Here is a 6,520-nt window from a genome sequence, read left to right on the forward strand (position 1 = left end):
TGAAGATATTTGTGTAGAAATCATACTTGAAAAAAAAAATTATTTAGGTTTACTCCAAGCTAACTATCAACTTGGAACAAACTGCAGAACCAAATATTGGAGACTGTATTGTAAAATTATACCCTTATAGAAGGCACTTTATTAAATGTCCATTTGGGTTAGGGAAAGATTCTTCACCCGAGGGTGGTGGGCATGGAACAGGCTGCCCAGGGCAGTGGGCACAGACCCAAGCTGCTGGAGTTCAAGGAGCCTTGGGACAACAATCCCAAATATAGAGCTTGGATTTTGTCTGGTCCTGTCTGGAGCCAGGGACTGGAATCAGTGATCCCTGTGGGTCCCTTTCAACTCAGAATATTCTTTTGTATTTTATAGCTCAGGAAAATTGAGTTGTCTCACTGTGTTATTCTCCTTATGATTTAATCACTACTTCAAAAGCACCTGAGACCCTGCTTAACAAAAAAAGCCCTATTTACAAATTTATGAATTTTTGAACTCAATTACATTTGATCACTATTCATTTCCATTATAACAAATCTGTGTAGAGAAGAATGTTTTTTTACAGCCCTACCACTGAACAAATGTTACAGTGTGGGCTGCAGCTTTTTTTCTGCTCTCTGTATGCATGTAAACTGCACAAGAATTCTGTAACTGCTGTTTACTGGAAATCTAATGGCCATGTAGTCTGGGTTGATGCTGGTCCTCAGCATTTCCTGGGAAAACAATTTATTTTTATCAAGAAATAACTCAGGAGTTAGAAGCAGCTTTTACTTTACTCATTTGTAGTTATAAACTCCTTTTTCATCTGTCAACTTCCAATTTTCTTCTAATAACTGCCTTTGTCTTTATGCATGGCAAAATAAATCCAGAAAAACAATATTTTTCATGACCATTTTTTTTTAAGATGTCACAATACCTTCATGGAGACCATCAAGGGCCATTGCAACATTTCATGCCCCATCTGTGATAAATTATGAGGGTGCACTCTGCAGTTACAAAGCTATCATTTGAGTCAATGTGTGTGCTAAAGTGCTATTTTCACCCCCTGCTAACAGCTCTGTTGCTCAGTGGTCACAGCTCCTTTTTCAATTTATTATTTTGGCAGCTCAAAACAGGTGATTTTTTCCCTGAAAGCTGTGGGGCACTATACTGAAACAATTCTCTAATATTGATTCAGAAAGAGTACTTATTAGCTTTTGTTTTCAGTCACTGCATTGTCTCAGCACCTGCAAAATTACTTCTAATAGCAGTGTATTTGATTCTTTGAAAAACAAGGGCCTGCAGATAGGTTAGTCTTTCATTTTAAAATACCCTTTTCTTGCAAATGCAGTAATTATGGAAATGTGCATTTTTAAATAGGCAATATTGTTTGTTTACAGTACAATAATATTCAGATTTCTCACTAAAAATCTAGACTCTGTTGTGCCAGGCACAGACTTCACACAAAGGAAAAGATCATAAGTGCTCTGAGGTAGTTTTAATGTCACATTAGGCCTCATTTGAGCCATTTTATTTATTTTTTCCTATTTTTCAAATAAGTTCTGATTTATTTTTATTATTATTAATAATAGGAATATAAGTTCTGAAATGGCTCTAAGGAATAAAATATATCTGAGAGGCATTTAGGAATTAATGTTGATAAAGTTTAAAACTCAGACATTAACAGTAGCTTTCAGGAAAACTATCTAATGTGAACAGACAATTAATTATACTTTGACTTCCTCCTCCCTGAAAATTTAAAAAAAAAAAAATTAAACAAGTAAAAATATATAAAAGGACTTCATATGTGTAAGCTTGTATAAGGGAGTTGTTTTACTTCTAAATCGAAAGGAGATTTACAGGTCTGCGATGAGTGTTTAAAAAGAGGTGTCATTTTTCATATAGATTCCTTTGTAATGAGAGCTCATCACCTTGTTGTCACTTAAATGCTAACCAATAACTATAGTTTATACTGGCATTATTAGCATTTATTTCTAAAGCTGGATGCTAAACGTACTTTGTTTTTGCTTCTACCTGTCTGTATTTCCAGCTGAAATGATGGCAGAATAATTGGAACCAAAGGTGATAAGAAGATGAAAAGTAAAGTGAAATCAAGTACTTACGCCAATCAATCAGTACCTGGATATATTAGGGATAAATATAAATCTTCTCTTCCCAGAGATGATAGTTTAGCACATCTCATAAGGTATATTTCTCATTTCAAAGACTCTATGATATAAATTAGCTTTTGTATTCAGAATACAAATTGTCTGTTGCTCACTTTATTTCCTGTTCTTCCTTGAAGCTGACTGAGGAATTTCAATAAGCACTGTATTTTAAAAACATAAATCTGGAGAGACAGAGATATCACAGTGGTTTAGGGGTTTGATTTTGTGTATTCTGATGGAGAAGTTCATTTCTGTGTAGGTCTTCCTGCAGAATAGGATTCAGGGACAGAAGACAGTAGAATAAGCAGTTGAATTAAACACCATTGCTGTAAGAATAAACTCTAAAAATATTCCATATGTTGAGGAAGTCAGAAGAAAGAGTAGCTGCTTTTAGAGGGCTTTGGCTGGATGCCTTCCAGTCTGCCCTGGCTAAATGGAGCATTGGCCTCCTGCTGCTCCACACAAAAATTTGGAACTCTGACGTGGATGATGGTGAAGTGAAAATGCCATTCAAATTGCTTGACTTCAAAAGGCCTACAACTACATTTTGCCATCTTGGAAAGTGAATTCTGGCCATTTTAAGAATGAACTTTAATGGAAAACAACTGCGCCAATTCTAATACCATCACTGTGAAAAATGATAGGATAGCTGCAGTCCACTCAGGCTATGAGGACTACCTACATCTGCACTGCAGATCAAGTCTTCCAAGAAGGCTGGTGTTGTAGATACTCTCCTAGACAGCCCCACAGGGATCCTTTAGTATGGTTATCAAGGGTTGGTAGCTAGATTTGCTTTATTTCTATTTGGGGCCTTTTCTAAAAAGCATCATCTTCAGAGCCATTGTTATTGCTTATCCTTATAGTGTCTTGGAAAGAGTTTGCGTCTGATCAGTGTAAAGCTGCAATTAGAAACAGAAGTAAATGATGTTTGATAAACAATGGATATCCTCCATCTCTCCCTGTATATACCTTTTGGCAAGTATTTCTGATATATAATCTCATCAAACTTGAAAAATCATTCTCTTGTTAGACCAAAATTTAATCTTGTAAAGCTCAAAGTTCTTTTTGTTTATCATTTCTGAATTCTAGGGGGTACAATTTTCAGATTTGACCAGTAGTTCTGAACTACAAAGTGCTTTGGGTGTTCTACATAGGGATCTAAGAAACCCCTCCCATGTATAAAGAATATTTGGAGGATGTGCCTGCTTAAAATTCAGACTCTTTGTTTTAGATTCTTTAAGATTATTTTAGACTCTTTAGATTAATGACCCCAAATCACTGAATATGTTCCTACATAGAGTTTGGCATGTGCATCACAGATTTTTGTTAATTTAGCATAACCAGTATAGGGAGCCAAAGGTGCAAAGACTGCCCTATGGCAAAATGTCACAACATGCTCCTTTGTATCACATGTAAAGGGCTTTTCAGTGGGAGTAGGAAGTAGTGAAAGCCCCATGAGGCAATTCAGCTGTTCACTTCTGCTATCAGAGGTAACTGTGAAAACATTATTCTTGATGACACTAGATCTGCAAATTCTTTTCTAAAAGGGGAAATCATCACATAAGCTCTTCTGAAAGGATTTACTTCTCTGACCAGTAAGAAAGGGGCACAGGAAGTCAATGGACCATTTCCTACAGAAATTTTGTTTAAAGACTTTAATGTCAGAACATCTAACAGGTTGCTCTTGGGGTAACCTTGTGTTGTGACAGCAGTGTATTCTGCTGCTAAGCCGTATCAAGTGTCTGCAACCTCTGCCAAACCAATCTGCTTGAGATAAAACTGTCAGTAATGTTGTCTGTGAAAGCTTTGTTTATAGTAGCACTGTGTCGACTGAGTGTTGCTAAAAGCCAAAGTAAATGACAAACTGATCAAACATCAACTATCTGTTCTTGGTAGTACTGACAGAAAGTGTTGTCCAATTGCTGTGTTTTTCTGAGGCTCTGGGGAATATCTGTCCGTCTTCATAGGGCAAATGGAGATTTATCTTCTTGATCCAGAGGAGCATCCTATAATCTGATCCAGCTTAATGAAAAAGATATTGACTATCTTAGTTTTGTCATTATCTCTATTCACAGTAGCTGTTTATAATCAATTCTTCAGCATGTTAAATAACCTATCTCAAAACTATTTTACAATTAACAGTCTTGTAGATGAAATATACATGCAAGACAAACACAATTTACCTTCAAGAATATTTACTGTCTCTGTTACATACATTAAACAATACAAACAATAACAACAGTAAAATGAAAAAGGTCCATACTGCAGCAGAAAGTGCACTGGTATGCTTGAGAAAGGAACATCAATTCTGAAGGCCAATAACACTCTAAGGAACAATGTGACACTATTTATTTGCCCAGTTTGAAAGATAAGATGTCCACTTATAGCTGGGTTAGCTGGGATAGGATTTGATAGAACTCAAGCTTCAACATATTCAGAGTTCCATCTCAGTTAGGCTTTCAGTATGTCATACAATGTATTTCCATGACATCACTTTAATATGTTTCATATATGCTCTAATCTCTAACGCTGGGGAAGGAAAAAAAAAAAAAAAAAAAAAAAAAGGAAGAAAGGAAGAAAGGAAGAAAGGAAGTTAGTAACTAACACAGAATGTCTGAATAGTCATTCTTGTAAAGAAAGAGATTACCAAAGCATAGGCAATGCATCAAGTTTTGTTGTTGTTTTGTGTTGTTTGTTTTTGTTTGTTTGTTTGCTGTTAAGTAAAATAGATCAGAATATTGTTAAAAATTAAACAATAAATATTGTCTCGATGAACAGCAAACTACTTTGTACTTTCTATCAAAAATCCCCAAAGCAAAAACAGGAATTAAATCCTCAAGCAACTGTGCTAGAATGGCATTCTGTCGCCAGGAAATTAAAAGTTTATATCCTTGTAAAAATTCATCTTCCACACAAAAATTTTCAGAACAATGACAACAGGTTATATTGTGCATGTTTTGTTGTTGGTGGTTTTTTTGCGTTTTTTTTTTTTTTGTTGTTGTTGTTTTGTTGTTTTTTTTTTGTTAATGCATATTTGAAATTCTTAAGAATTTATCTTAGTCAACTGTTAATGAATTCAGAAATTCTTTTTCTAATTTAGAAAGCAAACTCTTGCCAACTGTGACAATATATATAAACATTCTTCATTTTTATGAGCACTCCTGTTTTAAATGAAATGGAGGAGGTCTGTAACAGCAGTCACAACTAAATATTATTAATCATGGGGAAGTATGTTTCATTGTGGAAACAAAAAGCAAAAAGCAAGCGGCTAAACCTGACAGTGTAAGCTGTAAAACAATAAAACGTTCAATAGAGAAATAATGATGTCTTCACTAATTTCCATGCAATACACAATAAATGTTTATATGCCAGATGAAACAATCATGTTGTGCTGTCTTTGCTGTTCCAAATTAATACAAGCAATCAAACAAAAAAGGTGAGTACTTCAATGAGAATAAGCTATGTTTGTTTTGGACATTAAAAAAACATCTCAGTAAAGAGATGCTTTGCTGCAATGAATTAGATAAGATTTGTTAATCTAATCACAATTGTGTTGCTTTCAGAGCTTCTCTCTCCACCTGATTTTTGTATATTGACAGCTGTGCCAGGCACACCTGGATGTAACAGAGATGCCATGGTACAACTCTGTAGTCTGTGAACTTCCTGTTGATAGTGGAAAAGTTGTTCATGCTGTAATTCACAGGATGGCTTACAGACCTGACATTCAAACAGAGTAAATTACTCTCTAGACACCCTTGACTCCATATCATTATTTAAGCTTATTTCTGATATTTTGGCTTCTACCCTTTGTTTAAACTATCTTCCAGCCTATCTTCAGTAATAATTTGGAATGAGACCTTCCTGACTTGGATTACAAATTGCGTCCATTTTTTTAGGATTTGCTCTGTACCTTTTCCACACCATGACACTGAGCATAAATATTGTGTAGAGGACATAATAGATACAGTATAAAGTATCTACACTGAGGCCAGTTGTCCCAATTACAATTAAGATGAAGGGAAGAGATAATTTCATGGTACCTTGACATGTGGTGGTTCCATAGTGTAGTGGTTATCACATCTGCTTTACACGCAGAAGGTCCTGAGTTCGATCCTCAGTGGAACCATTGGCACAAAACTTTAGTACAAATGTTCCATTTCTCCTATGAAGGAGAGGCTGAGAGAGCCTGGGGGAGCTGTTCAGCTGGGAGTGGAAAAGGCTTTCTGAGATGGGTTTTTATCAATATCTATAAATAGAGAGCAAAAGAAGGTGGACATTTTTGCAGTGTGTACCACAATTCAGAGGCACAAGCTGGAACTCAGGAGGCTCCACCTGAGCAGCCCTTGTATAAAGGACTTTGATGACTTTAATCCTTA

At 35.6% G+C, this 6,520-nt stretch overlaps 1 non-coding gene across 1 annotated transcript; it reads left to right on the forward strand.

Annotated features, from left to right (window-relative positions):
- The first annotated feature begins 6,197 nt into the window (after positions 1-6,197).
- TRNAV-UAC (transfer RNA valine (anticodon UAC)) lies at positions 6,198-6,270 on the forward strand. Its single transcript has one exon. It is a non-coding gene; the product is annotated as a tRNA-Val (tRNA).
- Positions 6,271-6,520: the final 250 nt, after the last annotated feature.

Source organism: Excalfactoria chinensis, chromosome 2 (genome assembly GCF_039878825.1).
Source record: "Excalfactoria chinensis isolate bCotChi1 chromosome 2, bCotChi1.hap2, whole genome shotgun sequence".
In the NCBI taxonomy this organism is placed as follows: Eukaryota; Metazoa; Chordata; class Aves; order Galliformes; family Phasianidae; genus Excalfactoria; species Excalfactoria chinensis.